This window comes from Nematolebias whitei, chromosome 4 (assembly GCF_014905685.2).
Source record: "Nematolebias whitei isolate Nwh7 chromosome 4, NemWhi1, whole genome shotgun sequence".
Classification (NCBI taxonomy): Eukaryota; Metazoa; Chordata; class Actinopteri; order Cyprinodontiformes; family Rivulidae; genus Nematolebias; species Nematolebias whitei.
In genome coordinates this window covers 11,723,284-11,734,794 of record NC_056501.1, presented here as the reverse complement: position 1 = coordinate 11,734,794, position 11,511 = coordinate 11,723,284, and the positions used below count along the sequence as shown (strand labels likewise).

Here is an 11,511-nt window from a genome sequence, read left to right as displayed (position 1 = left end):
CAGGTCTCTCTTGAAAATGAGTTCTCGTGGCTCAATGAGACTAACCTAGATAAATAAAGGCTAAATGAAAAAAAAAAATATATATATATATATGTGTATATATATATGTATATATATATATATATGTGTATATATATATGTATATGTATATATATGTATATGTATATATATGTATATGTATATATATATATATGTATATATATATATGTATATGTATATATATGTATATGTATATATATATATATGTATATGTATATATATGTATATGTATATATATATATATGTATATATATATATATGTATATATATATATATGTATATATATATATGTATATATATATATATATATATATATATAAAAGATTGTTTTTGTTCAGTGCTCTGATATGACTTCTGTTGTGACTTGGTGCTATAAAAATATACTGAATTGAATTAAAGTTGCCAATTTTGAGCTAAAGTTTGACGCTGACACATACACAGTTAAAACATATCTTGCATGTCATCTAACTCCATTGTCTCTAACTCAGTCTCTTCTCGTCATAAGATTACCGTATCTTAGTGTAACACTGGCATAAAAAGGTGGTGGGTGATATGCATTCTTTTACAGAATGCTATAATGACCAACATCCACACAAGCTCACCCCAGAAAACCAGAATGAAAATAAAAGTCTGAAGATGTGCTGTGATAACAAAATCGATTTTCATTTATTATATTTTCAGTTTTCATTTATTTAATTGTAGGAACTGTAAGTTTGCAACATTTTTTTAAAAATCACAATACCATATTCTGCTCATATCTTGAATAACCGGCGGCTTATAATCACAACTGTGTGAAATGCCTGCCAGTATTTAAAAGCAATCTTCTCAGAGGTTTCTCGTGTCCCGTAACTCCTTTTAATGATGTAAGTAATGTGTTGTTTGAAAACTGTAAGTAACAAATGTTTATTTCATGAGTAATGAGGCTGAGTTTTAAGTTCAAAGAGGGGAGCAGACTGCGGATCGCCATGGTGGCGATAAATACTTCAAGCTCTCAGAGCTGTTTGCTTTGGCCCAGGACACTGAAGCTTTCTGTCATTACATGTCAGTGTCCAACTCATGCTCCCTGCATTGTAATGCGCCACTTGTTTAAACTGCTGAGGCCCCTCGACAGCATCTTTCCTGAAACGTGACACAGCACGACCCTCAGAACGAACACACACAGATCAGTGTCAAAACTATCCAAGTACTCAGTTTGCTCAAATTACCTAATTGGTTTGAAATTACCTGCAAATTGACTTTGATGTCAGACGAAACATTGCAGAAGGACAGGAAACGCCAAATGACAGGAACTCAAACATGGCTTTTTTCCTCTACAGTTTGATTTGAGGCACGGCTGAATAAAAACTTTGTGTCCCCTGAAAGCTCAAAACGTGTGAAAGCAGCGCAAAATATTTTCTCATCAATTTTTAAATTACGCAGTTCCGGTGGGAACGTTTGCTGATTTTTTTTTTTTTCCCTTTGGGATTGTGAGTCAGTTTAATTATTTTGTTTTCATCAAGCACATCTCGTAGTTTCATGTTTAGGCTGTCCTAAGGTTCTTGTGAAAATAAACCAGAGATGTGTGCAGCAAATCAAAGCCAAGCAGCACGAAACATATATTGTGTTGTTCAAAGTTCAATCTATGCACAATATTCATTCATCTCCATATAAAACTCTGAGCTACAATATAAATATAAAACCAAGTCATATTTTTAACAAGTAGGCAGTAAAATCTTATACACAAACACGAGGCCCAACTGTGGAAACTGTAAGTAAAGCTAAAACCTAAAGAAACCACATTTATCATTTTGTCATCGCAGTTTCAAAGATCCAAACAAATCCAAAGAGTTACAAACAGCAAATGTTTGTCTGTAGCCATCTGGAACGGATCCATGACTTCGAGCGCAGCCAGTGGTGATGATGGTGGACGCTGCGCGTCTCATACCAGGGGGCCCCTGGGAGCTGGACAGGGGGAGCGAGGTCCAGGGAGCACGGCTGTATTTTTTAGGACAAACCAATAAACTCGTCTGGCTGGACAGACAGTAGTGTCCTCTGGCATGGCGGGGCGTGTTTTGATAGGCCATGACCCCCTCTCTTATGGCTGCACACTGAGGCGCAGACAGACTAGAAGCAGGACTCAGTCAGACCGTACACAGAAAAATGTCAGTAAGCGCTGTAGTAACATGTGTTGGAGTAATAAAGGCAGTGGACCTAAACTGTGGGAGCGCATATTTTGTTGCAGCCTCACTGAATTCAGAGTTTGAGACCGAGTGACCAGCACGGCAAAACTGTATTATAGCTCTTGCGCAATATTTTGTTGTCCACATCCACCAAAAATAGTGCTAGCTTCAACCTGCATTGTACCCACCATGGCAACCAGCTCATGTGTGATTCAATTTACTGGAGTCTACTTATGAAATGTAGATGGACAGATTTGGTCCAATTCATCAAAAATACTAATCACCATTGGCGTAGTTTGTAGATGTGGACGTTTTGTTGTTAAAGGAGTTAAAGTAAAGCTCTAGTGCTCTTGAGACAAGTTGGAGACTATTAGGAGAATTAATTTTAACTACCACATTGGTGGCGCAGTTGGTAGAGCTGTTTTCTCTCAGCGAGGTCGCTGGTTCAAATCCTGGTCAGGGGACTTTCTGGGTGGAGTTTGCATGTTCTCTCCCAGCTTGCGTGGGTTTTCTCCGGGTACTCCGGTTTCCTCCCACAGACCAAAAACATGCATGTTAGACTGATTGGTGACTCTAAATTGTCCCTAGGAGTGAGTGAGAGAGTGAATGGTTGTCTCATTTGTCTATGTGTCCATGTGATGGAATGGAGACCTGTCCATTGTGTACTCCGCCTCTTGTACAGCGACTGCTGGATATGGGCACCAGTGACCCCCACGACCCAAAAATGAAAAAGCGGGTAAAGATAATGAATGGATAAATGGACTAACTGCGCCCACGACTCAAACAAGGAAACTGGGACACCCTGAGAAATGTTTCAAGATATTTTGAAGACTACTTCGCAGATGACCAACAAGTTGCAGGTGAGTGAGACGGTGACTTAAGTAAAAATGTGCAGAAATAGGTAATGTAGAGAGAGGATTGTGTCACTGGTATAATAACTGATTTAAATATATAACAGCACCAAAAGCACAAAATGTTTACAAAACACTACTTGCCCTCTGCAGTTGATGGAGGTAGAACCTTATAAACTGAACAAAATTGTCACAATTTTTTAGTTTAGTGCTAACAATGCTGGACATTCACCAAAACCAGCATATATTTAGTTTTTTGCTAACATAAGCTAACAACTGCTATAACCAAGAAGCGTCACAATGCAGGTTATCAAATCTAAAAGTCAACCCAGTATTTCAATCATAAGGGGGTGCAGTTGGTTAGCACTGTTGCAATAAGGAGGTGGTACGTTAGACTTTTGGCTTGGGTCTGTATCTGTGCAGTTTCCTGTACACGTGTCCCCCCACAGACCAAAAATCTGCGCGCTAGTAATTGGCAATTTTAACCCTTAACTGTGTTTGAATGGTTGTCTGTCCCATTTGTCTCTACATGGCTCTGTAATGGACTGGTAACCTATCCAAGGTGCATTCCATCTTTTGTCCAATAACCAACAGACACCAGTTCCCCACAACCCTGAACAGGAACAAAAGGGTAAATGGATGGATCTGCAGCTGCATTTCATTGAGCAACAACATACAATCCTAATAAAATTTTACAGCATGACCCTCACATACAAAACCACAGTCACTGGTACTTTACTCAAAGCTGTCAAAGAATGACAGACAAAAGCATAAAAAATCTGAAAGCAATGATTTTCTCAGATGGACCTTCATTCTATTTCTGGCATCCCATAACAAAGACAGCAAGCCTGGAAAAACAGTGAAAGAAAGCAGTTTATGAACACTCAGTAGTCTCATAGCTGTCTGTAGGAGACACACTGTACATCAGGGTTTTTTTTTTTTTCATTCAACCTTTATTTAGTTACTAAATTACTAATTACAGTTACTGCATAATCCTTTTTTTATTTTTTATTAATCATTAGTCAAGGGAGTGCAAGAAGAATAAAAAGTCCTAAAATCACCCACCTACAAGCCCTGAAAAACAGTTAGGATCCCAAAACACCACAGATAACAACCAGTGGTACAATCTGTTCAAAATGATCCTTTTCTGTCTGCACAGTCACATTTCTCAACATCTGATATTACAGACACAAAAACATGCCACCAGTCTTTGAACAGTCTTTGCAAACATTTTCTACAATTACCGTATTTTTCGGCCTATAAGTCACGTTTTTTTGCATAATTTGCATATCCTGTGACTTATACGCTGAAGCGACTTACTTATGGATTTCCCCCATATTTATAAACCAATTTTTGACTGAGATATGACCGTTTTCATTCATTCTGACTGAAAATATTGAACACTACCATTTTCAGCCGCTAGATGGCACTCGAGCAGTATGGAATGCCGTTGTGTCATGTAATAGGTAAAAGTGGCTATTAATTGCACAATCGGCTTGCCATAACCTGCCACCGTCATCCAGCTCGCCTGGAGCAACCATCAAATCAGCTTCATTTCCCCGGCAAAATGCAGCTAATTTGACCACTGAAGTGCATTTATTAAGTAAAAGTTAAAACGAGACACACCTTTACTATGATGCCAAGCAAACAGATAATTGTTTTAGGTTCTTATCTTGTTAAATTTTGAAGAAATGCACAGCGAGTCGCCCTCTGCGCATTCCCGTTTCTGCGTATCAGCTTTTGAAAATTCAGCTGATTTGACTGTCAAAGTGCATTTATTAAGGAAAAGTTAGACTGAGACACACCTTTGCTATAATTTCAAGCAAACAAATAATTGTTTTTAGGTGGTTATTTTGTTAAATTCTTGTTAAAGTCCTCCCGTGCACGCTCTAGCGGCCGCCATTTGGCAGCCAATCAATTTTTGGCACACCGGCCCACATTTCCAGGTTGTCAGCGGTGACACGTAACAAACGCGACAAGTCAGCGGTGACGCATAATAGATGCGAGTATACGGCGAAACGACGCATTTATGGATTTTTCCACTTTATTACACATATTTGGACTGATGCGACTTATAGGGCGGAGCGACGTGTACGGTGGAAAATACGGTAATCAAATGTGTCGTCTCTCCTCGTATATCTACTGCTTTAAAACTGTTTTGTGAAGGATACCTAAGTGCGCTGCATGATAAATGAACAAAAAGAGGCATTATATAGCATCCATGTTTACAACCTCTGTGACAGACAACCACATCCATCACCAGAAGACTGTTTTTATTGTTTTGAGGAATTTCGGCAGCTTCTTTTCAACTGTCAAACACCCTCTAAGGTCCATTGCAAAGAACAATAAACAGCTAAAACTTAAAACTACACAGAACTGATGATAGATAATCTGTCTGAAACAAGAATTACACTTCCTCTGTGCTGCTTTTGTAAATGTGTAGAAATAAAAGCACGCATTTGGGAAAATGAAAGGGTGAGTATGCAGAAAACCAAAAATAATAGTGGACTTTGGAAATTTATCAACCACAATTAAGTAAAATCTTTAACACCAACATCACCTTCCACAATGAAAAGGCTCATGTGGCACTAAAGTCATTTGCAACAACAACAAAATATTGTGCGTTTTTTTTTCTGCATATTGTTTGGATAAATTATATCTGTTTTTAACAATATTTGATAAAAGTGAGCTGACTGACGTCTTGCTGTTGAGCAGCTCTTCTATTTTCTTCCCAAATGGAGTAAAATATATACATAGTACAGAATTAATAGAATACATTTCTCAAAACATTTCAAACATGTTTTTCTAAGTAAAAACAGTAAAGGCACAGTTCACGCTGCTGTTGTACACTGCAACAAGAAAAAGAAAAAAAAACAGGAGTAAAGAGATTAATAGGTGGACGAAGATGGAGGCTGAAATAAACAAAAACATTTCCAAAAGAAACACTTTAAATTTGACCTAAACTGACCCAAAATATAAAGCAGTCGGGTAAAACGATCATAAATAATATTTGCCAGTTTTACAAACTGATATTCTGTTTCATTCATTCATTTCCATCAATAGTTTGCAAACAAACAAATAGCACAAAGTGTATTCCTGACCTGCTACACATCAAATTACTTATTAAAGGAATTCTGTTCTCAAAAAAGCGTTTATTGCTTTGGAAGACTCTGATGAACACAAGCCGGGGGTCAAATTCATGAGCTGATGACAGATGTTTGAGTCTGACAGAGCTATGAAACAGCTTCCAGTAGGAACTGACAAACAGCAGCAGTGTGTGTCAGGAGGGAGGAGAATAAATACTGAAAACATGAATGCTGCTATCAGTGGCACCTCACCTCAGCAGCCAGCAGGCCAGAGCAGCCGAGCCGATGTAAATCATCTCCTGAGGTGAAGCTAAGCCTCTTAGTGAGGCAGATTACACAGTCTGAACGGAGTAATCTGACATTTTCTTTGATATCTGTGCTGGACTTTCTGTCAGGAGAAAACAGGATGAGAGGTTGAGCCTGTCTGGGAGTACCTGGGACCAGCAGACCTGCTGTTTCAGAGCGTTTTACGGATGGATCCTGCACCTGCTGCCTCATTTGTCCAAAGAACATTTTGCCCGGCACTGATTAATGTGCTCTCGTGAAGCCGAGCTCTGCTCAGTGTTTCTTGTTAAGAGCGGCGAGCTGGGTACTGAGTGGGAACAGAAACAGGAGAAAGAGCTCTGGTGTCTGTTTTGCAGATGGCCCTCGGGCCGTTGTTCATCCAGCAGAGCCGAGTGGGGGTGAAACAAGAAAGAACAGAGGGAAATGTTGAGAAAGAAAGAAAATAGTTTGAAGGACAGAGGGCAAATATTTTCTGAAGACTCAGGTAAACACTGAAGAGGCCGTGGAGAAATATGCAGGACCGCACTGATAAACCTGCTCCTCAGAGGCCAGAGGAGATTAGGTCTCTGATGTGTTCTCAGTTTACAGAGGGATGTGTCACTGTTTGATGATATACTGGCATCCCTGAATTAGAGCTGGGCATAGAGTTACAATCTGCCCACAGGACACCATTACTGTCTTCAGTCAGCTGCTGCAGGGCATGGATGAAAGCAGCAGGATGTGCAGACAGAGGACTGGATGGATCCAACATACCTGTTGCTTGTGTGTGCGTGGGACTGAGGGAAAAACAGAGCAACGTTGCTCATGTGCAAGTGGTTTTGTTGTTTATTAGCTCATGAACATACAAATACCCAGCGCACATCCAAGATGTAAAAAAATATTGTTGTAGTGGTCCCACAGCAAAACTAAACAAACGCCGAGATTCTATCTGAAGTTCAAAGCCTTGCCATTCACATTTCATCATTACATTATGTTGGTCATGGAGTTCCTCAGGGTTCAGTGCTTGGACCTTTGACTTTTGTTTTGATTTTGCACTATATGAATAAACTGAACTGAAATGAAACATTTCTGCTTTAGACAAACAGCCAGACTATTTTTTCACATTAGTTTTATGTCATTACCAGTATATGTCCAACAAGAACTATCCCTGAGACAGAAATTTCTGTTTAAGACAAACAGCCTCTTTTTAAAATTAGTTTTATGTAATTATATGTATAGCTATCATTTCTAACCCGAACCCGGCTCAGCCCGGATTAGATCTGGTTCGGGCCATAATAATGTGCGGGCCGGGCCAGTGTCGGGCTTTTGATTGCGTCAGCGGACGTGTGCAGCTGAAGATCCAATTATATGACAACATGGCTTTCCATACAATCATCAGCTATTTGACCGCATGCTGATCAGCCTTGAAAGGGGTAAAAGAATAGTTTAGTTAAGCTTCAGATGCTGCACTTAGCGGATGTGCGCGGCTGACGACCCAAACAGGTGAGAGCCCAAAATATTCAACATGTCAGAGCGGGGTCCGCGTCTGAATAATGCAGAATGCAGGCAGAAGCAGGGATTTAATGCGCTTTGATAGCCATGAAAGGACAAAAACCCCTTCAGCCTTGCGCATCCGCTGATCGTTAATAACTATAATAAGCAGTCAAAACTTAATAAAAAAATGTCGGGGGGGGGGGGGGGGGGGTCGGGTTCAGATCTGTAATTACTATTAATTTGTTGAGAGGGGTTCGGAAATGATGGCTACGGGCTGGGGCCGGGTATGATTTTTAGGGCCCAAATGCAATTCGAATTATATGTCCAACAAGAACTATTTCTGAGACAGATAGTTCTGTTTTTACAATGTTCAGGCACAAGTATTAACTATGATGTAATCTGTTTACCAGCATCCTAGACAATATTTACTAGACAATATTTACTGTAAGAGGTTATTTTCTTCCTCTGCAGGTTCTAAGCAGCCCTTTTCCCTAATAACCTCCTACTGAGTTCTTGTTCTTTAATGAAAAGACGCCTCCCCCAGACGGCACTGGGAAATGTCGAACGTTATCCTCACGAGCACCTGCAGTGAACCAGTAAATTAGCCACATTCTGACGTTAAAAAAAAAACCTTGTAAAAGAAAACTTCATATTTGAATATTTCTAGTATTTAATAAACTATAAAGATTATTTAAACTCTGTTTGATTGTGATAAGACTGTAGATGTTTTGGACTTCTGTTGACCTCATTTTTCTTACTTTAATTAGCAGACACCTTCATTATTTCGGTGTCACCTGTAGATACTCAGAGCTGGGAGAGGGAAACGTAACACTAACACCGAGACAAATTGGCCCAATTAAGTCATTAAGCAACACAAGCCAGAAGTCTGACAGTTTACACTGCACTGACCCGACTTGGAAGTTTTTCTTAGAACGTTCCCACCAGCAGAAACTGAACTAGAAGGTGCTACAGGCCCATCAAGGTCAGATGATTTTACCAGCGAATGAGGAAATGCAGCAGGCATGTATGCATATATGAAAGTATCCAACCACATGAAAGCATTTGTTTACCTCGCCTGACATGTCAGGTGCCAGAGTTATGAGGGGCCACAGGGAGGAGTAGATCAGGAAAAACACCACCCACAGGATGATGCTACCCCAGATGGCGATGTGACTGAACTGTTGGGGAAAAAAAAAGCAAAACATTTTATTTGTCTTTATTTATTATTGTACTGAAGGTTCAAATTGCATCGTCCATAAATTTTACTATTTGTTGAGCTTTGCTGTCATTTGTTGTCATCCTTAAGATGACTTGAATGACTTTCCATCCATTTCACTGGTTTTACTGTTACAAGCCTCCCAGGAGGAAACCGTAAAGAGATTTAGAGATACAGAAAGTATGTAAAACATGTCACAAGTATCAGCGGCCATATTAAACAACCGCACTGAAATCTGATCACAGAACTTTAACGAGTGAAAGTAAAAGTTCTGAACTTACCATGGTCCAGGATGAGGTCTCGAGACCGGCTTTAAGACAAACTGTGATGACCACAAACTGCAGAGGCACAAACCACAACGTCACCGAACACCAGACTTTTGTTTACTTGTGTTTTTTATGGAACTAAATCATATTTATTTAAAAAATGTATCTAGAGCTCTTTGTAACTTTTTGTAAAGTGGTTGACAGAATCTCAATTAACAAATGAAAGACACAAGAAAATAAAATGTTTCTGATATTTCGTTACAAACACTGGAATCAGCAAAATGTCAAAAAGACTGATGGGCTTACTGTATAAACCATGTTGCCTAAGAGGAGATAGTCTGGAGTTTTTCCGCTGCCAAACACGGTATCTGTTGAGAAAATCAGCAGAAAAGGCTTTTAGAGCGAGATCACTGTCTTTCTTTCAGCGTGTCACAGAGCACACACCTGATATCACTTTAAGTGCCTCACTTAAATGCAGAGGAAAAATAAGACGTTTTTTAATGTCTATTTTCTATCACAGACCTTAAAGTAAAGCTGGAATGTTAATCATGTATTTGCTGCAGTTCGGTAAAATAATTTGCTATAAACTAGCAAACATCATAATAGAAAATAAACTTCCTGGCTAATTCATTGATTTAGAGTGAACAAATATCTTTCTGTAGCAGACTGGTCACTTTTTAGGTCAACAAAACAGACTTAATTTACAACAGGATTAAAATAAACATGATCACACAGACGCATTGCTTCCAAACATTAACGTGAGTTTGTGCTGCGGTTGAAATATCAACAGTGTGCGAGTGCCAGGAGACGAAGAAGGTGCGGCTCCGCTCCCCTCTACTTCCGGCTGGTCACATGTCTGGTGTGCGCTGAGGCTTTGCTGACAGCCTGTCAGTCCGAGTGAAGGGGCTCGGCGCCTTTGTTTGAAAAGCAGACCCAAACTTGTGTGGTCCTCAGCTCTGGCCAGCCAGGACTTACAAACTAAAGAATCTCAATTTTCCTCGTACACACCCAGAAACTTTGTATTTTTAAATCTACAAACTCACACATCTTAAGTTCCTTTGGAATGAAATAGATTTGACATGATATAAAGCCATTTTTCTCCATAAACGCATACTTATGGACACTAAAAGAATCATCTGTAGGATGCAAATGATAAATTACATGCCTGTGACTGCAGAGAACTGGTTCAAACATGAACACATGCTAGTTATAGCATTTCACTCAGATCAGAGGCCACATGCTTGCAATTCATGAATGGACAGTTGAAGAGAGCAGTAATTAAGACAGAGTATGTGTGTTGGACCATTTTCCCTTTTTATCCTGTCCACTGTGAGCCGTGGGGGAGTCTCTGGGAGCCACTAACCATGCTGGAAGGCTTTAAGGGGGAACCAGAAGAGGATGACTGAGTGGAAGAGGCCGTTCAGACAATGGGCCCAGAAGACCTGCAAAACAGAAGCGAGAGGGACGGAGGGGATGGAGGCGGGAAGAGAGAGGGGGTTGAGTGAGAGAGAAAGACAAAGTGAGAAAAAAAAAGCATGTGAAAAGGGTGTGGGGAGCTCCAGCTTTCCAGGTGACCCCTGACCTGAGCCCTTTGTGCCAGCCCAGCGCTGGGCTAAGTGGCGGTTTTGTCGGGGCCCCCTCGCTCAATGGCCACCCCGCTGACAGACACGTTGTATATCCTCCGAGTATTATGGAGGGGGAGAAAGGCTGCCTAGTATGTGTATTAGCAGTAAAAAGCAAGTACCGGTAGGCAAAATCAGGGCTTAGGTTTTAACTTTTTAAAACAATTATTTTATTAAATATGATAAATATAAATGTGTATCATCAGCATAACAATGAAAACGTATCCCATGTTGTTTAATAACTTTACCTAATAAGATGTCCAGATGACCTGACTGAGAATTATTGGAAGACAGAACTTTATTGATCCTGCAGGAAATTGTTGTGCCAGAATTTCAGGACAAAGGAACATACACAAGGGATCATACATTATATAAAAAAACAACAGAGAATACAAAAAATAACAGCAATTAAGTTCTAAACAGGCCAGGTGCAGACAGAAACATTAAAGAGTTTATTGTAGCACAGAATTAATGGAAGCATATATAAGGTAAAGAGTATTGGTCCAAGCACTGA

General features: G+C 39.8%; 1 long non-coding RNA gene across 1 annotated transcript; it reads right to left on the bottom strand.

Moving 5' to 3' along the window:
- Positions 1–8,995: 8,995 nt before the first annotated feature.
- On the bottom strand, positions 8,996–9,726 carry LOC119408390. Its single transcript, XR_005186734.1, has 3 exons — positions 9,682–9,726; positions 9,391–9,447; positions 8,996–9,071 (listed from the first exon to the last, which is right to left on the bottom strand). It is a non-coding gene; the product is annotated as an uncharacterized LOC119408390 (long non-coding RNA).
- Positions 9,727–11,511: the final 1,785 nt, after the last annotated feature.